Genomic DNA, 21045 nt, shown 5'->3' with positions numbered 1-21045 from the left:
CCTGAAAAGCCTCTTCAGTGGTGCCTAACCTTAACCCACCCTTCCTAATCTCCCTCCCTGCAGCCTAACCCTAACCCTCCCACCCTCGCAGCCTAACCCTAACCCTTCCACGCGGCTTGCACCAACTAGATCCGAATTTTTGGAATTCTGCATCTCTATCTATGGCCCTCATTCCGAGTTGATCGGTCGCAAGGCGATTTTAGCAGAGTTACACACGCTAAGCCGCCGCCTACTGGGAGTGAATCTTAGCTTCTTAAAATTGCGAACGATGTATTCGCAATATTGCGATAACAAACTTCTTAGCAGTTTCAGAGTAGCTTCAGACTTACTCGGCATCTGCGATCAGTTCAGTGCTTGTCGTTCCTGGTTTGACGTCACAAACACACCCAGCGTTCGCCCAGACACTCCCCCGTTTCTCCGGCCACTCCTGCGTTTTTTCCGGAAACGGTAGCGTTTTCATCCACACGCCCCTAAAACGCCGTGTTTCCGCCCAGTAACACCCATTTCCTGTCAATCACACTACGATCGCCGGAGCGATGAAAAAGCCATGAGTAAAAATACTATCTTCATTGTAAAATTACTTGGCGCAGTCGCAGTGCGAATATTGCGCATGCGTACTAAGCGAATTTTCACTGCGATGCGATGAAAAATACCGAGCGAACGACTCGGAATGAGGGCCTATGTTGGGATGCCAGCATCAGCATTCCAAGCAGTTTCGGTATGCTGAAGTCAGCTTTCCGACCACCTGGATGCCAAACGCCGGCATCTTGACTGCATCCCAAAGAAATGCTAATGAGCTGCTGTGAGATGAGCCTCAAAGGAGAGAGAATTGACAGCATTGCAAAGGAATGAGTTAAACATCTTGTGAGGGGTGGACCTAGCTGGAAGGAAAGTACAGCCCTTGAAAAAATGGGAGGGTTAGTATATATAGGGAAGGATAGGCCATTTTGTTTCTCTCTGTTGGTGAAATTGCCTTTGCTGGGTGAGTGCTGCAGTGCAGAGCTCCCCATATTTGGTTTACAGCTAGGTTTTGGATTTAACTGCTCTCCCTTACATTGTGTTGCTATGGCTTCCCGCCCTCGCCGTTCTGCCGGGACCCCAGCTCAATACCGCACTGCTGGCGGTGGAGCTGGGCTGGGGGAAGGGATGGCAGGCCTGGGGGACGGGGCTCCGTCCCCCGCGGCCTCCACAAGTGCGGGCAGAAGCGCAGTCAGGCCGGGTCAGGTCGGCCTCGCCGCTTGGGGCCAGGACGGCTTTGCCGGGCGGCGGGGTAGGCCGGGGATCCAGTCGGGCCGCCCGGAGGTAGACGGGCATCAGCCCTCGCCTCCGGGAGCGCCTGACGAAGCGGCGGTGTCCGGCGCCCGCGGGCGTGCGCATGCGCGCCGCAGCGGGCGCTCGGCGGCTGCTGCACAGGCAGCCCCTGTCTCTCCCCCCTTGCCGCGGCCCCCCTAATTACTCCCCTGGGGCCGGAATCCAGCGGCCCGCGGGGGAGGAGGGGTGACAGGGAATGGGTCAGTGGCCGCAGGGCGGCGGCGCGTGCGGCTTATTCCCGGGGCGTCTCCCCCCTAGCGGCGGGAGATAGTTCCGGATCGCAGGTGGAGTTGGCGTTCTCGGAGGCGGAGAGTGAGGGCAGCGCAGGCGCCGACGGGGGCGCCCCCGTCTTCCCACCGGGGCAGGGGGCGTTGGGTGCCCGGTTGCCGCCGGTCGGGCGGCGGGCGCGTGGTCGCGCGCGGGCCCCGGCGGGAGGTTCATCGGGGCCCGATGGCTCGTTTGGGGGGGTCGCAACCCCTCCGGAGCGCTGGCGTCGGCCCTGGCCACTGTGGTGGAGGCTTTAGGGCCGTTAGCAGCGGCTGACTCCCCGAGGACGACTGCTAGTTCCGGCGAACCTGCGGCGGCAGGCGGGGCCGGTGGTAGGAGGGCTGCTGCGGCGCAGCGAGTGGCACGCGCCTGCCGGGAGCTCGGGGCGGCCGCCGCGGAATTGGAGCAGGGTCCGGGGCAGGACGCGCAGGGGTGCTCGGCGACAACTCCCCCCTCACGGAGGGCGCGGCATGCGCCGCAAGTGCTGGCTGGGTCCCCCGTTTCTTTCTCTGTTACAGGGGACCTCGGTGAAGTGGAGATGGCCGAATACGAAGAGGAAGACGGCGGTTGGGCCACGCCGGAGGATTCCATGTCGGGGTCGGCGGCATCAGGTGAGGTGGTGCAGTCGGTATCAGCTACCTCCACGAGCTCTAGTTCTCGTGGTTCTTCCTCTTCGTCTTCTCTGTCGTCGCAAGTGTCAGCAGTCAGTAGCACGACTAGGGCAAGGAAGCGGGCGACGAAATTCGCCAAGATGGCAGCGGGCCAGCAGAAGAGGCGGAAGAGGCGCAAGCGGCTTAGTGAGGAAGCTCGTAGGGCCAAGAAGCGCCGTGATTTGCCCGGGGTAGTGCGCTGCGAATATACTGCCGTTATGCGGGGGCTTCGAGATAGCTGTCGCAGGAAGATTCGCAGAGGGGACTTCGTTGATGTGTTCGTCCTGACGAAGGACGCGAAGAGGGAGTATAAGGCGGCGGCCGCAAAGAAGGGTATCGGGACGGAGGCATTCCGTACCTTCGATAATTGGCTGGCCGGGTTTTGGGTCTTCGCGGCATGTTACCTGGAGGACAGGCCAAGCGAGCACATGAACATAATCCGATACCTGCATCTCGTACATGACATGCAGCGCACGTCTGCGGGATCGGAGTGGCGTAGGTACGACCAGGAATTCAGGGAAAAGCAGGACGGATTGCAGGTCATGGACTTTGGGTTCAAGGACGTTGAGGTCTGGCTCAAGGTCACTCGGGCTTCGCAACAGGCTGAGGAGCCCCGGAAGCCGGGGGCGGACGGGCACCGCGCAGGGTCGTCCGCCCAAGGGTCCGGCGCGGAAGGCGGATTGGCCAAGCCAGGTAGGTCGGTCGGCCGGCCGTGCAGGGGGGCGTGCCGCCACAAAAGGAAAATGTTTCGCGTTTAACAACGCGGCGTGTTCCTTCGGCAAGCAGTGTCGTTTTCGACACTCGTGCCTCCAATGCGGCGGATCCCACCCAGCTTCCTCCTGCTTCAAAGGCGGTCGGCAGGGTGCCCGGGGTAAACAACCTTACACCAGACAAGCCGCGGGTGGGAGCGCTTCGCAGAGCGCCAACACCAATTAAATTGGAGACTATGGGCTGGTGGTTGGACTTGTATCCGAATAGGGAGGATGCACAATTTTTGTTTTCCGCTTTTCAGTTTGGGTTTCGCTTGCCTGTTGCGAGCGAGGTGTCCGTGCGTGCCCAGCGGAACCTCCAGTCTGCCCGAGCCTTGCCGTTAGTACTGAGGGAGAAAGTGGATAAGGAGGTCAGGTTGGGCAGGATGGAGGGACCGTTTCCATCGCCCCCGGTGGATGACTTGGTCATCTCTCCGGTGGGGGTGGTTCCCAAGAAGACTCCAGGCGCTTTCCGGCTCATTCAGCATCTTTCTTACCCGTCGGGGGCGTCGGTCAACGACGCAATACCGCCGGCTCATTGCTCGGTGGTGTATCAGTCGTTTGACGAGGCGTTGGAGATGGTCCGCGGTTACGGGACCGGGGCCCTTATGGCTAAGATTGATGTTGAGTCCACGTTTCGGTTGCTGCCATTACACCCGGACTCATTCCGTTTTATGGGTTTTCAGATTGGAGCGGAGTATTTAATCGACAAATGTTTGCCGATGGGATGTTCCGTTTCATGCTCATTTTTCGAGCGTTTCAGCACTTTTTTACATTGGTGCGTGGAGTCTTCATCAGGGGGTCACGGGGTCGCCCATTACCTCGATGACTTCCTGTGCGTGGGCCCGGCAAATTCACCTCGGTGCAGCGACTTGCTTTTCAGCATCCGAGCGCTGTTTTTCCACTTCGGCGTTCCGGTGGCCAAGGATAAAACAGAGGGCCCGTCCTCCTGCTTGTCCTTCTTGGGGATTGAGATTGACACAGTAGAAGGAGCGTGTCGGCTTCCTTGGGACAAGGTGGTGAAGCTCCGCGACGCCATTTGCCGGTTTGTAGGGTCGCGTAAGGTCACACTACGGCAGGCGCAGTCCTTGCTGGGCATGTTGAACTTTGCTTGTCGGGTAATCCCGATGGGCAGGGTTTTCTGCCGGAAGCTGGAAAGGGCGACTGCGGGGTGTGCCAGACCACACCATTTCGTGCGTTTGTCCTCAGAGATTAAGAGGGATTTGGCAATATGGGCCTCGTTCCTGGAGGACTTCAACGGGGTGTGTATATGGCAGGCCCCAATGGTGGACAGCGCTAGGTTGCAGTTGTTCACCGACGCAGCGGGTGCCTCTGGATTCGGTTGCTATCTGGAGGGATCTTGGTGCGCGGCCTCGTGGCCGGCGGAATGGCATCGCGAAGGTTTGACAAAGGACCTTTTGCTTCTGGAGCTTTTCCCCATTATGGTGGCGCTGGAGGTATGGGGCGATCGGCTGGCTCATCGCAGCATCTTGTTTAGATGTGATAATCTCGGTGTGGTGCATGCGATTAACAACCAGAGGGCGAAGTCGCTGGTCGTTCTGCGGGTGCTGGGGCTGTTGCTGTTGACGTGCCTACGTAGGAACGTGTGGTTCCGCGCGCAGCACGTGCCGGGGCTAGAGAACGGAATTGCTGATGCGTTATCACGAGGGCAGTGGGAAAGATTTTGTTTGTTGGCACCCAAGGCCGACGAGCATGGTTTTCATTGTCCCGGTTATGTTTGGCAGGTGATCGGGCCGGACTGGAGGGTCTAGCGTTGCGGTCAGTCGCGCCAACTACGCTTGCGGCTTACAGGCAAGCTTGGAGCGAGTGGGAGGAGTTTGTTCAAGGACGGAATTCACAAGGTAAGAGCGGGCATCGGATGATGCTTTCTTTTATTTGGCAGCTGTATGTTACGGGTAGGTCCAGAGCGGTGGTTGCCCGGTACTTGGCTGGGATTTCGTTTTTCAGCAAAATAAAGGGCGTCCCCGACGTGACGAAAAGTGGGATTCTGCTGAAGGCAATGAAGGGATGGGCACGAGTCGCGCCGACGCCGCCTGACAGGAGGCGGCCCATTGATGCGGCCTTGTTGCCGGCTGTCATCAGGGCGGTAGGAGGTGTCGCATCGTCCATGTTTGAGTCGCTGTTGTTCAGATTGGCGTTCTCAATGGCTTACCACGGGGCCTTTAGGGTTTCGGAATTGGTGGCGCCTTCTAAGCGAGCAGATTCGCGCATGCTGGTCGGGGACGTGGTGGTGGGTGAGAGGTCCTTGCTTTGCAGATTGCGTCGCTCTAAGACGGACCAAGTGGGGAGAGGTCGTTGGGTCACCTTGGTTCCGGCACTGGATGAGAGCATTTGCCCAGTAAGTTTGGCAGTGCAGTATGCGGCAGTACGGCCCGGCGGTCGGGGGTCATGGCTGCTGCATTATGACGGGCTGCCGGTGACGAAGTATCAATTTCGTTGGATGCTGGGTCGCTGTCTTGCGAGCTTGGGCCTTCCACCCGCTGCGTTCGGGACGCATTCCTTCCGCATAGGGGCTGCGACGTCGGCTGCGGCGGTGGGATTTTCCATGGCTGAGATCCAGGCGGTGGGGCGATGGAAGTCGTCGAGTTACAGACGGTATATTCGCCCCGTTGCGTGAGATGTTGGCTCGCGCGTAGTTTGTTGTTTTAATTACAGTTGTTCAGTCATGTTGTACAGTTCAGTACGTTATGGTGTTGTGCGTTTGTTTGTCTTCCCCCTTTTTATCCTACTCAGGGATTAGCTACTCGCCGTTGCTGGCATGAGCCGGCAGCGGGGGTCTGGAGTTATTTTGCGATTTTTTGCCTGACTTGACGGACTGAATTCTAATCCACAATTCGGCTGATCTGTTCTAATCAGAGTCCCTCAGCAGGTCTTTACGCTTTCACCTCCAGCTGAGTTCTTACATGTTTTACCCCTTTTTTTACCCTCCCCCCCCCCCCCCCCCCCCCCCCCCCACTTTTTATTTTCTTAAATTTTGTTTCAATTTCCCCATTTGTGTGTTCATGTTATGCTTCAAATTGGCTCGAAGCTCGTGCAGATCGGCTAGGCCGAGATTTCTGCAATATTCGGAAACAAAATTTTTCTTTTTGGCAGATCCTTCAGGTTAACGCACTTACTGAATTATGGTTTAGATATTTAGTAACCAATTTTACCCCTTTTCCTCCTCTTCAGGTTGGTTTGTTGATGACTTGACCATTTGGGTGGTGGGCCACTCGTATGTTTTTTGGGCCGCAAAGTTTTTAGCCTCGGCTGGGGCTCAGCGGTTTCCTAGGGCTCAGGGAGTTAGATGGCTTGGTTGGCGAGGAATGATGTGGAAAGAGCTGAGGAGTAGACTAGTCAGTCAGGCCAGCAAGCATGGAGTTCCTAGAGTATTGGTTGTCCATCTGGGTGGCAACGACCTGGGGAAGAGGACGTCTTTGGAGTTGCGGTGGGCCATGATACAGGATCTGGCAAGTGTGGCCACGGCATGGACCAATTGCATATTGGTGTTCTCATTGATGGTGCCAAGATTGAGTTGGCGAGGTGTGGCGGACGGACGCGTAATTGATGAGGCCAGAAAGAAGGTGAATGGGGCGGTGGCAAAGTGGGTGCTGTCCCACGGAGGCAAGGTAGTTCGCCACCCTAGGATTCGGTTCTGAGACAGTCACCTTTTTCGGCCTGATGGTGTGCACCTATCCAATGAGGGGATGATGTTTTTCCTGGAGGATCTGTTCCTAGTGTTGCAGGAGTTAGGGTGAGGTTATGGTGGCGGTGCGAAGACTCTGGGGAGGAGTCTTTCGCTGTTGGCGGAAAAGAACGGCAGTTTGTAGTTGTATGGTAAGCTGTAGTGATTTACAGTTTGATTTGGTTTAGGTGCACTCACCTCCATCGACTTATTTGCCGCTCGACCACCCGACCGGGAGGCAGCGGAATGGGGCACCCCTCGGGGTGGGAAGTCATTGTGGGGGTGGAGCTAGCACCTATTACCGTTTTTGATAGTTTGTAGTTAAATTAAGATAGTTTTGATTTTAGCAGTCTTTTAAGGTTAGCGTCAGTTTAATAGAGCTGTTCTTTTTTCTGCCACCATATGCCGGCTGATTCGGCATCTTAACCAAAGCTTTTCATTACAGGTTTGCTATGGTTAGGGTCAAATAAATAGCTAGCAATTTTCTGCCAAATTCAAGTCTCCGTGTCTTTATTTATGGGTATAAGAGGTAACGAATGCTTACTTAGAACGAAGGGGTCCACCAAATGTCACTAGGATGTTTACGGACCCAGCCATTACCCAAACACCATAAGTTGGATGGTAGAAGTACTTCTTGTTAGAAAAAACATCAGGGTGCCATCACTTCCAAGATAAAATGAACAATTATACAAGTAACTGATATACATTTCTTTGAATCTGGCCTGGAAATAGGTAAGATTTGTATTTTCTTTATTACACTCAACATGTTAAAGTTTTCGCTTACTTACTACTTACTTACATCTAACATGCATGAAAATTGTGTAGTTTTCCAGGTACTACAGTCCCTTCTCCCAAACACTGACACTTTTTTATTATCTTCAACAACATCTATAGCACTGTGCTATATAACAATTGCTGTGTACCTGATGAGAGTCTGTTACTGCTGGCGCGACGCCGATGTCCGTCAGCACCGCATACCGCACTGCACTAGTGATCTGATTACTGTCCGGCAGCACCGCACTTATAATCAGACTAAAAATAAACTACAGGAGCTCCAAGCAACAAGGGCTGCTGGGAGCTGTAGTTTATTTTGAGTCTGATTACAAGTGCGGTGCTGCCGGACACCGACGCCTCTCCAGCAGTAACAGACTCTCACCAGGTACAGTCTGACAGTACTGCTTTTCTATCCTTTGGCCACGGGTGGCACAGCCAGGCGGCGTCCCCTCCTTGCCTGGCGCCCCTGGCGAGTGCCATCCTGGCCAATGGGTAGATACACCCCTGCAAGGGGCATTACTGTGTGGGGCATAATATGGTGCAAGGGGCATTACTGTGTGGGGCATTATATGGTGCAAGGCACATTATTGTGTGGCGCACAATAAGGTGCAAGGGGCATTACTGTGTGGGTCATTATATGGTGTCAAGGGCATTACTGTGTGGGGCACAATATGGTGCAAGGGCCATTACTGTGCGGGGCATAATATGGTGTCAAGGGCCATTACTGTGCGGGGCATAATATGGTGTCAAGGGCATTACTGTGTGGGGTGTAAGGTAGTCTATTCCTGCAAGGCCACACCACGTGCAGTGAGGCCATGCCCCCTTATTTTTTGCGTTTGTGTCTCTGGCATGCACAAATGTATCCTTTTTAAAATGTCTAGAGGTGGGAGGGGGGTATGCATATTTTAATGTTCCCACTGGGAGCCAAATTGTCTAGAAAAGGTCCTGACGGTTGGCAAAGCTTCCCCAGGTGTTTATTAGAATGAACAATGCTTGTCCAGATTTTTCTACTTTAAGTCAGAAGAGGATTTCTGCTAAATTGTCTGACAAAACGGAACAGGAGGTTTGGTTTATTCAGCATCCTATAGAGATTTGAAATAACGATTGCTTTGTTTTAATTATCATGTGGCTCTTTGCTGGTTAATCATAGATCCAGATTGGGGTAACGGAGGTGTGGGGTACGGTGCCCCTGGATTGGCTGGGCTGGATGGCTCTAGTGTGGCATACCATTACATTCTATTAACACTTATCACTTACTAATTTCTTTACTAACACTATTTCTTCAATATTTTAATTTACATCTCATTATTTTTCTATCACTTTCTGTACATAGCTTCGGCTTTCTAACACTAATTTATTAACACTATAGTTTTTTCACTGGTGTGCTGCCCTGGGCTTTCTGGCTTATGCTGATTTTTGGGGTGACCATTTGAAGTAAGAACTCCAGTCCAGACCCTGTAATAAATCCGGGCAGATGCCGGTTTACGGGCTTTTAACAAAGTTTGGATGACCGCCTCAGAGAATCCTTTGGCTCTCAGGAGTGATGCTTCAAGAGCCAGCCTGGCCAGGTCTGGAAAAAGACAAGTACGAGGAGGTCTGGGTGCTGAGGAAGTAGAAGAGGATGCTCTGTCGATAGACCCTGCAGGTCTGAGAACCAATGTGGTCTGGGCCACGCTGGAGCGACTAGAAGTAGAGATCCTCCTTCTTCTTTGAACTTCCACAGGATCCTGGGCAGGAGTGACACACGAGGGAACACGTAGGGCAGCCGAAAGTTCCATGGAATTGCCAGTGCATCCACGAACGCTGCTTGAGGATCCCTGGCCCTTGATCCGAAGACCGGAACCTTGTGATTGTGTCGAGACGCCATCAGGTCTATGTCTGGTAGGCCCCACTTGTCCACTAGGAGTTGAAAGACTTCTGCATGAAGACTCCACTCTCTGGTGTGCACGTCCTGGTGACTAAGGAAGTCCACTTCCCAGTTCAGGATGCCCGGAATGCACACTGACGATATTGCTAGCAGATGACGCTCCGCCCAACAAAGGATTTTTGATACTTCCATCATAGCCATGCGGCTTCGATTGCCGCCTTGATGATTTATGTAAGCCACCATAGTGGCATTGTCTGACCGTACTTGAACAGGCCTGTTCTGTACCAGAGGGAGGGCGAGAGTCAATGCACTGAACACCGCCCGCAAGTACAGAATGTTTATTGGGAGGAGTGACTCCTCCTTGGTCCAGCAATACTGAAAAGAGTGTTGCTCCAACACTGCACCACATCCCCTCAGACTGGCGTCCATTGTCAGCAGGACCCGGTCGGGGATCCAGAAGGGACGGCTCCTGCTCAATTGCTGGTCCTGTAGCCACCAGGTCAGCGATAGACGAACCTCCAGAGTCAAAGTGATCCTGTGAGATCTGATCTGATGAGGTAGGCCATCCCACTTGGAAAGGATTAACCTCTGCAGAGGGCGAGAATGAAATTGAGCGTACTCTACCATGTTGAATGCCAACACCATCAGGCCAAGTACTTGCATCGCCGAGTTACTCTGGGCCAGCAAAGGAAGCATCTTATCCTGTCTTGAAGTCTCAGGACTTTTTCTGGAGACAGAAACAGTCGTTGACTGTGTGTGTCCAGGAGTGCTCCCAGGTGCACGATGGTCTGAGTTGGGACCAGCGAGGATTTCTTCCAATTGATGAGCCACCCGTGGGCTTGTAGGAAGCTTACCATCAGTTGCAGATGACTGAGGAGGACATTGTGGGAGTTTGCCAGAATCAGCAAGTCGTCCAGAAACGGCATACTCCTGACACCCTGGTGATGGAGATAGGCTGTCATTATGGCCATGACCTTGGTGAAGATCCGAGGAGCCGTAACCAGTCCAAATGGTAGAGCCTGGAACTGATAATGAAGGTTGCCAATAGCAAACCGCAGATACCGCTGATGCAACATGGCAATAGGTATATGCAGGTACGCATCCTGTATATCCAGGGATACCATATAGTCTCCAGGTTCCATAGCCAGTACAATTGAGTGCAGTGTTTCCATATGGAACTTGGACACTCTCACAAACTTGTTCAGTGATTTGAGGTTGAGTATAGGCAAGAAAATTGGGTTTTGGAACTAGAAACAGGGTTGAGTAGTAACCTCTGCCTCACTGGGCCAGAGGAACTGGCACTACCACTCCTGTATTCAGGAGGGAACCCACAAACTTTTGCTGAGCTTGCGCCATTAATGGATACGAAGGGATAACCGTGGTGCAAAACTGGCAAGGGAACCGTCTCTTAAAGAAGACTGCATACCCATGAGAGACAACTTCCCGCACCCATGCGTCTGAAGTGGTCTTTAACCAGACCTAGGTGAACTGCAGAAGTCGGCCTCCCACCATGGGGTCCCCCAGGAGCCCCGTCATGTGGCAGGCTTGTCTTGTTTAGAAGCAGGCTGACGGGCCGCCCAGGACTGCTTTGCCTTGGACTTAGTGGTTTTGGGAGCACGAGATTGTCTCGAGTATGCCTGACCTTTTGCTTTCCCTTGAGGCTGAAAGGAACAAAATGTGGTACCTTTAGCCTTCTGTGCAGAAGGATTAGTATTTGGGAGGAAGGCAGTCTTAGCAGCTGCCAATTCAGACACAATTTTATTTAGGTCTTCCCCAAACAAAATGTCCCCCTTAAAGGGGAGTACTTCTTTTTGGAGTCTAGGTCCACCTTCCATGACCTCAACCCCAGAATACGGCGAGCCAGGACAGACGTAGTCGACACCTTGGCTGCTAACACACCCGCCTCAGAGGACGCCTCCTTAATCTAATCGGCGGCGTTGGTAATATGAGACAGGTATTGTCTGGCATTGTCAGATATATCCTCGGGCAGTTCTTCCTCTAATGCCTGAACCCATGCTTCAATTCCATTTGCAGCACAAGAGGCCGCAATAGTGGGTCTACGTACAGCACCTGTAAGGTAGTAAATAGACTTCAGGCATCCCTCCACATGCTTGAAATTTCCCACTTGTTACATAACTCTGCAGGGAAAGGATAGCGAGCCAAGGCCCGTTTAGACAGAGGGAATTTCTTGTCTGCATTAGGCCAGGGCTCCAGCATGATGTCCACCAATGGTCAGAATGGGGTAACAGATTTTCAACCACCTTCTGCCGTTTTTACATATACATTTTCTTAGCCACAGTAGTGGAATCCTCATCATCAGTGATTTGTAGGATTTGCTTAATAGCATCCACAAGGGCAGGGACATCAATTTGAAATGGAGAATCCTTGTAAGAAACATCTGATTCAGTATCTGACAGAACAGTATGCTCCTGCTCCTCTTCAGAAGAAACATCTGAGAGATTAGTGGATTGTGAGGTGGAAGCAGCCCACTTAGATGACCCAGAGACACGAGAGTGACCTGGAGTAGATTTTTGCCTTACCAAGGAATTATTTAATTGCTACAACTGGTTAGACAAATTTTCCGCCCAAGGCGGATTAACCATTGGGACAATTTGTGACTGTAATGGTACTCAGTAGGTTTGTGAACGCAGCCAAGGGTGGCTCCTGATTGGTTACAAGAGCTGCAGACTGACTGGGAGATGTATGACACATAGGGGGTCATTCCGAGTTGATTGCACGTAGCAACTTTTTGCTGCATGAGCGAGCAACCTGACGCCGCCTATGGGGGAGTGTATTTTGCGAACACTTGTGCAGCCCTGCTATGCTAAAAAAGTTTCACGTAAAACAAGATCAGTGCTGCAGTTACTCACCCAGTGCGACGGATCCAGCGATGAAGGTCCCGGTCCTGACATCAGACATCCGCCCTCCAAACGCCTCGACACACCTGCGTTGGCCTCACCACACCTGGAAAACGGTATCCGCCACGGGACGCCCCTCCCCGTCTGTTCGTCTTCTTGCGATCGCCGCTGCGATCACATTTATCGCTGGCGGCATCGTTGTTAATTTCCATCTGGACCGGGGGCTTTATTATGCGGGAGTGATTTCATTACTTGAATTACCTCGGAGGGGGTCTACGGGGCATCTAGTGTCTCGAGCTGTTCCGCAGAAAGGGAGGGGAGTTTGACGTCGGCTAGGAAGGATTGTATAGAATGAAATCAGGAGTGGGTTGAAAAGTAAGGGGATCAGAAGAAAGGTTGTACCTGCTGTGATATTTCATCTTCCTCACAAAGGACTGTTGGACAGTAAATTGCTTAATGGAAGTAAGTACAAGTGGTCTTCCAACTTCCCCTCTGGGATGACGATCGACTCCCAGCAGCAACAACAGCAGCGCCAGCAGCAGTAGGCGTTCCACTCAAGGATCCATTGGAGGAATCCCAGTTAGGAGAGGACTCGTCAGTCTTGCCAGTAACATGGCCTGCAGGACTATTGGAGTTCCTGTCTAAGGAGGAAATTGACATTGAGGGAGTTGGTGGTGTGGTTTGCAGGAGCTTGGTTACAAGAGGAAGGGATTTAGTGGTCAGTGGACTGCTTCCGCTGTCACCCAAAGTTTTTTAACTTGTCACTGACTTCTGATGAATGCGCTGCAGGTGACGTATAAGGGAGGATGTTCCTAGGTGGTTAACGTCCTTACCCCTACTTATTACGGCTTGACAAAGGCAACACACGGCTTGACACCTGTTGTCCGCATTTCTGTTGAAATAATTCCACACTGAAGAGGTGATTTTTTTGGGGGGTATTTTGACCAGGCATGTCAATGGCCTTATTCATCCCACGGACAACAACTGTCTCCCCAGGTGCCTGATTTAAACAAACCACATCACCATCAGAATCCTCCTCGTCAACTTCCTTCCTCGGCGCCAGCAACACCCATATCCTCATCCTGGTGTACTTCAACAGTGACATCTTCAATTTGAATATCAGGAACTGGACTGTGGGTGCTCCTTCCAGCACTTGCAGGGGGCGTGCAAATGGTGGAAGGAGCCACCTCTTCCCATCAAGAGTTGGGAAGGTCAGGCATCGCAGCCGCCGACACAATTAGACTCTCCTTGGGGATTTGTGATTTAGAACGCACATTTCTTTGCTGTGCTTTTGCCAGCTTAACTCTCTTCATTTTTCTAGCGAGAGGATGAGTGCTTCCATCGTCATGTGAAGCTGAACCACTAGTCATGAGGAACATAGGAGAGGGCCTCAGCCAGAGCCGGCGCTAGCCGTTCAGCAGCTCCTGCAAAGCAGGGAGGCGCAGGGATGAAGAGGCGCTCTCGCTGCTTTGCTGCTGCTGCTGGCTGTCGCTGCGTCTGTCACACTGTGGCAGACGCCGGCAGCGTGAAGCGCAGCTCAGGCTCAGTACCTCCGGCTCCCTCCTCTTCTCTCCTACTTCTCATCCCCACAGCCGAGCCAACCTATACGCGGGGTGCGCGGCTGAGGCTCAGCCATGGAGATAAGCCAATTGCGGACCGGCAGCCAATCAGGCGGGTGGAGCCACATTTGAAATAGCCGCTGACTGTACCAGTAGAAGATCTCCGTGACGCCCCGCTCCTACTGCAGTGTAACTGGCCACATACGGGGAAACTGGCCAGCCAGCACCTGTGTGTGGAGCGGAGATCGCTCCTGCTGGTGACTGCAGTGAGCATTTGAGCACCCGCCGCTGCTGCAGTATAGTCAGCTGAGTTCAGGAAGCCCTCCTAAACCCTAGCTGCAGGTCCTGGCACTGGTAAAGAGCAGTAGTGCGGTTCATATGGTTTCTAATTTATAATTGATAAGCTTATGGCCAGATGACCATTTAACAACAATATCTAAAGACTCCCCTACACTCACAAGAGGAGTCACATGACATCACATGGTAAGTGCCAGGACTTTATTTTCACTTTGTATTTTCAGCTATTTTTGCCACCTGTATCCTGGATTCACACCTCTCTTCCCTATTGTGTGTCCACGCCCATTCCATGTGAGACCACACCCCATTGACACACACCGTCCCTTTATTACGCATGGGAGGGCGCAAATGTATTGTTTGCAGGAGGGCGCCGAACACCCTAGCACCGGCCCTGGCCTCAGCCATTCCTTGCCACCTTGGCAAGTTTACGCTTCTCCTCAGATGATTTTAATTTATCTTTTTGGGTCATCTTACTGAACTTTTGCTTTTTGGATTTTACATGCTCTCTACTATGACATTGGGCATCGGCCTTGGCAGATGACATTGATGGCATTTCATTGTCTCTGCCATGACTAGTGGCAGCAGCTTCAGCACTAGGTGGAAGTGGATCTTGATTCCCTATTTTACCCTCCACATTTTTGTTCTCCATTTTTTAATGTGTGGAATTATATGCCAGTAATATATCTGGAATTAGACGTCAGTAATGTCTGGAATTAGATACCACTAGATAGATACCAGATACCACTGTGACTGGAATGATGATGACCTATGCATAGTGACAGGACACTACCACAGCACCCTACAGCAGCAAGATGCAGCACAAGACACTGAGCACTGACCAGTGATACTGAGCACTGATGATACTACTGAGCAGTGATACTGAGCACTGATACTGAGTACTGACACTGATCAGCACGATGCAGCACAAGACACTGAGCACTGACCAGTGATTCTGAGCACTGATGATACTACTGAGCAGTGATACTTAGAACTGACACTGAGCAGCACGATGCAGCACAAGACACTGAGCACTGACCAGTGATACTGAGCACTGATGATACTACTGAGCAGTGATACTGAGCACTGATGATACTACTGAGCAGTGATACTGAGAACTGACACTGAGCAACACGATGCAGCACAAGACACTGAGCACTGACCAGTGATACTGAGCACCGATGATACTACTAAGCAGTGATACTGAGCACTGATGATACAACTGAGCAGTGATACTGAGCACTGATGATACTACTTGTTACGCACACCAGTGCTAACAGGAGTATACCGGTGTATGAACAGAGAGGGAAGCGAAGCAAACGAACTCACAGACAGTATAACATAACATACACAGGAGGTGATGGAATAACTAATGAACACAAAGTGAACGGAGAAGCCCAAAGGCTCAGGAATTGGGTGTCTCCCTAGTGTCAGGAATGCTCAGATGGAATAGAGCGGACAATGAAGCGATGTGTAGTGATTTAACATGTGGAGCACCTGAAATGATGTTGCTAAGAGCAACAGAATAAACCCCAAAGGGTTACCAACGGGTGTGGGAATAAACTCCTTGGTCAGAGATAGAAATATAGACACAGGGAGAGTATCCACAATCCTAACCCCCACTTGCAGGGCACAGGTTCAGCTTACTGCCACTAAACTGACACCTGGACGCCCTGCACAGTGAGGGAGGATTAAGCAAGCAGGTCTGAGAGTACAGCCGCAAACCTGCTGGGTTCACAGAATAGCAAAAGAACCCCAGCAGGTCAAACAACTGACTCCAGTCTTACTGCTAGGTCCGGATTGGCAGAATGAAGTACCGAATCCCAAGGCCTATTCGCAGTAAGCAACAAGTAAATACAAAGTCACACAGTACTAGCTAACTCTCTGGAACTGACTAACAAACAAAGATTCAGCAGCATTTGCCTAGCCTGAGAGGATGGTTTATATAGCAGGTGCTGTCCACGCCCCACTCAGACCTCACAGACTGTGAGCACAAAACCAGCGCCGGATTCCCTGCCGTGCACAGAGCCTGTAACCACTACACAGAAAAAACCCGGACCGGAGTATCAGCTGCGCTCAGGTTACTTCGCTAACACTTGCCTCCCGGTTGCCATGGCGACGTGGCAGCACAGATCAGGAGATCCTAACAGTACCCCCCCTCTGACGAGGGGTCAAAGAACCCCTACCACCGGGTTTATCGGGGAACTGCGAGAAGAAAGAGCGTATCAGTCTGGGGGCATGAAGATCACAACTGCGCACCCACGACCGCTCCTCCGGGCCATACCCCTTCCAGTGCACCAAAAATGACAGCCGACCCCGAACCATCTTGGAGTCAAGAACCCTTTCAACCACAAACTCCCTCTGACCCCGTATCAGAAGAGGAGAAGGTCTTCCACTGGAAGAAGGATTACTAACCGCCAGTTTTAAAAGGGAACAATGAAATGTTTTATTGATACCCAACGAACGGGGCAGATCTAACTGAAATGCCACCGGATTGATAACCCTGGTGATCTTATAAGGGCCGATGAACCGGGGGCCAAACTTATGAGATGGCTGTCTCAACTTCAAATTCTTGGTGGACAACCAGACGAAGTCTCCTAATTTGAAGCTGCAGGGTCTTCTCCGCTTATCAAAAACCCTTTTGGTCACTAATGACACAGACACAAGGGCTTTCTTCACTTTCCTCCAAATACCCCTAAGGACCGAAACAACAGAGGAACCACCAGACGTGGAATCCAGGGGGTCAAAAGAATTGGCCTTAGGATGATGCCCATACACACAAAGGAAGGGAGAGATCCCTGTAGCAGAGTGAGCGGCGTTGTTATAGGCAAACTCCGCCATGGACAGATGAGCAACCCAGTCAGTCTGACACTTGGAGACATAACACCTGAGGAACTGCTCCAAGGACTGGTTCACCCTCTCAGTCTGCCCATTAGACTGTGGATGGTAGCCTGACGACAAGCTCTCAGAAATCTGGAGATCAGAACAAAATGCCCTCCAGAATTTGGCCACAAACTGGGATCCACGGTCAGAGACCACATCAAGTGGCAACCCGTGGAGGCGCACAACATGCTGCATAAATAACTCAGACAGGCGTCTGGCCGATGGCAACCAACCAGTGGAACGAAATGCGCCATCTTCGAAAACCTGTCAACGACAACCCAAATGGCTGTCATCCCTGAGGATTTGGGCAAGTCCACCACAAAATCCATGGAAATGTGGGTCCATGGCTTAGACGGAATAGAGAGTGGATGTAATGGGCCGACAGGAACCCCTCTAGGAGTTTTATTTCGGGCACAAACGTCACATGCCCGAACCCACTGATCCACATCCCTAGCCACCGAGGGCCACCACACCGCCCTAGACAGCAACTCCCGAGTTCTGGCAATACCCGGATGCCCTGCCGACCTCTTGGCATGGAATTCCAGGAACACTCGCTGTCTTAACCTAGGAGGCACAAACAAGAGACCGACCGGAAGGTCTGGAGGAGCCTGCTCCTGTGCTCTAAGGACTAATGACAAGAGGTCCTGGGTAATGCCCACTTTAATACATGATGGGGACACAATGGGCAATGGCTCCTCGGTGGTCTCTTGAACTGGAGCAAAACTCCGCGAGAGCGCATCAGCCTTGATGTTTTTTGACCCAGGGCGATATGTTATCAAAAAATTAAAGCAAGGGGCGTGGCCTGACTGGAGAGGCAGCTGGATGCAGGGAATTAGAGCTCCTGCTTCCACACACTTAAATAGCGCCTATTGCTGAGTATATTGCCACCCCTGTGCCAATTAGTACCCCCGACGGCCTTAGGTACCTGCATACCCGTCCGCGGAGCCGGGGGACCGCTTCTTCGGTCCTTGCGGGTTGCGGCCTGTACCAGGGGACGAAGCCGCGGACTTGATTTCAGCTTCCGGTCCGCCGAGAAGCTCCGTGGGGCCTGCTGACTCCTACAACCAACGGAGCTCCCTCGTCCCCCCCTCGTCCGTCCTCCCTACCTTGGAGCCTGCTGTCTGCCCTCCGGCTCCCCCTTGCAGCGCCGTTGGTAGCCGGTGGAGCGGATCTCGGATCCCGGCAACTGAGGACAGACGCGCACTTCCGGTGCTGCACCAGCGCGTCTCTGCTGCTCCCTGCTCCACCGACGGCGGCCATCTTGTGGTTGGCGCCGCCGAACATACTGGAGCTGCGGCGGCTGCTTGGACACATCTCTGAGGCCCCCGAATTTAGCACCACACTCCCAGTGCCCCCCTTGTGCTGACCCCGTACACAGACGGCCGCGGACGCGGGGGAGACCCGCGGGACGGGACACTTCCGGTGGCCATCTTGGGATTGGCGCCACCCCAGAACCTGGCCGTCAGCTTATAACTCTCTGGACGTAGGGGCCGTGGAGCCAGGAGAGTCACTGGGCCCCTTTACGGACTGCAGCCTGCCTCCCCTATACTATTCAGAGATCAGGCATCAGGGGGGCCAGCTGGGGGCACCACCGAGGCCCGTTGGACCACTTGGACCTGCTGGTGACCTGGAGGCTTCCGGGCTGACACTCTCCCGTACTCACCACCAGCGAAGCCGAGAACCGCCCGCGGCCGCCACGAAGCTCCTAGTCTCACCACCAGCGCAGAGGCTCCTAGCAAGACTAGCGGTGACCCCTGTCCACGATACCACACACTTTCTACGGCCGGTATACTCCTGCACCTGATCCTCCCCGGGGTGGCTCCTGGACAAAGCATACCACTCTTTCAGTCCAAGTTTTCCCACACGAAAGATACCGCTACACTCTCTAGCACCGTACCTACCCCTCTCATTGTCGTACCTACTCATCTACAATACGAGCCTGCACATTACGACAGAGGATCGCTACATCTGATCTACCGAAGGCCATCCATCGCTGCGAGCGTGACGCACGAGTGCTATATGAAAGATACCACTCCACTCCAAATACGTGGTGACTGACACACTCACGAACGGCACCGTTTAGGTATCCCTCAACTCTCTAAGACGCCCACCAACCCTCATGTTCCACTGATTACATCATAACTCAACCCTCCAGTGGTTCCCTCCCTGGTAACTAGAAAGATTCATTCTACCCATTTATCTCAACTCTTTGTGCGGTCCCTTATACTCCAAACTCACCTACCAAGGTGCAAACATGTCCAAACCTAACCCGAACACAAGAAGACGTGCGGGTACAGACATTTCTCAACACTTCACCAAAACCGACAAAGGTGACAAATCCTCCCTACCCTCTGGCCCTCCTTCTCCCAGCCTATCTTTCCCAGGTGGAGACGACCCGCTACCCTCACCCGCCCCATCGACCAAGGAGGATATCATGGCTCTGAAGTCGCTCATAATGGACTTTAAAGAATCACTAGAAACCAAACTCGACAGAGCAGTTACCTCTATTAGGTCAGATATCTCATCCTTATCCTCCAGAACCTCCAAACTAGAAGCCAGACAAGACGTTCTACAGAAAGACCATATAGAAACGGTCAGAGATATAGACCATCTCATCCAAGATATAACGGAGCTCCGATCCAAGAATGAGGATTTGGAAAATCGCGAGAGGAGAAATAATCTCAGAATCCGCAACATCCCAGAGTCCATTCTCCCGGCAGCTCTCGAAACATACCTCCAAAGGCTGTTCTCCGCCCTTCTGCCAAATGCGGCTTCTCGGGAGCTACCTTTGGAAAGAGCTCACAGAGCCCTCCGGCCTAGGCCCCGCGATGGCGAGCCCCCGAGAGACGTCATCATGCGCTTTCTCAACTTCAAGGATAAAGAGATGGTCCTTCTCCCGACCCGGGGTAAACCACACATACTGTTCGAGGATGTCAAGTTACAATTCTTTCAGGACTTGGCCCCCTCCACCATACTTAAAAGGAGGGAACTCAGAGATTTAACATCAGCTCTCCGCGCACGAGGTATCCGCTACCGCTGGGGATTCCCCTTCAAGCTCCTGATCGAATATAACGGAAAAACAATCGTCATCAAAGACCCAAGAGAAGGAAATGACTTCCTATCTCACCTGGAGGACTCTGACCCACTTGTTGACCAAAGTTCTAACCTTCATCCGCCCTGATCGCCTCAGCACCTATTACTACATGGACACTCCATTCAGTATACCGTTATAATATTCCTGTTGACTATTTTACCTGTTTTTAGTTTTACATCTTGATAGTTCCAAAGGCCTATTGAACATTGTCTGCCCATACTTATCCCCAGCCCACCTCACTAGCCCCGCTACCCAAAGACTAGCGGTTAAGGCTACCCCCTTGGGCCCGCCCACATATATGCTTCACGCAGCATACCGATAACTAACACATACCATATACTCCTATATAGGAACCAAGACGCTCAGTTCGAAGATTTAACTACTTTTTAGTTTTGTTGTTATTAATGTTGTAGTGCTATTTCCGCACTTATCGTTTGACCTTACACAACACCCTTTAACCACATATCACTCACACAAGGACTTATTCACCTCTTATCTACTAATACCTTTACCACACAGACCACCACTGGAGGGACGTGTTCCTCCGACCCCTGTACTTGCCACACAAACCCACACTGTTGTCTTCAAATTCATAGACACGCCTCCCTACCTCTTCCCCTCTGTGGAGGGAGTACGTTCGCTCCCCGACGCTCCTCCACTTTGGATCCTTTGATCCTACTCTCTGTGCCCGTTCCTTCTCGCTGGTCGTAAGGAACTTCTACACAGGCTCACCCTAACTCTCCCCCCCCCCCCTTTCCTTTTTTTTCTTTCTTTTTTCTTCCCCTTTTTTTTTTCTTCTTCTCTTTTTTCTCTCTCTCTTCTCACTTCCGTTTTATTTTCTCTTCCTCCTCACCCTCTACACCCCTCTCTTCCTCCTCCATCTTTCCTCTGCGCATCCTCTTCACACCTACAAGGATGCCCCTACTCCTGGCATCCTTGAACACCAAGGGTCTCAATACCCCCCAGAAGCGCTCGTCCCTGTTCCGTTCTCTTCAAACTCTAAAAGTGGGAATTGTGCTCATTGAAGAAACTCACTTCAAATCCCGGTCACACC

The sequence above is a fragment of the Pseudophryne corroboree genome, chromosome 9 (assembly GCF_028390025.1).
Source record: "Pseudophryne corroboree isolate aPseCor3 chromosome 9, aPseCor3.hap2, whole genome shotgun sequence".
Classification (NCBI taxonomy): Eukaryota; Metazoa; Chordata; class Amphibia; order Anura; family Myobatrachidae; genus Pseudophryne; species Pseudophryne corroboree.
The sequence above is the reverse complement of the archived record's forward strand: the minus strand, read 5'-3'. Positions refer to the sequence as shown.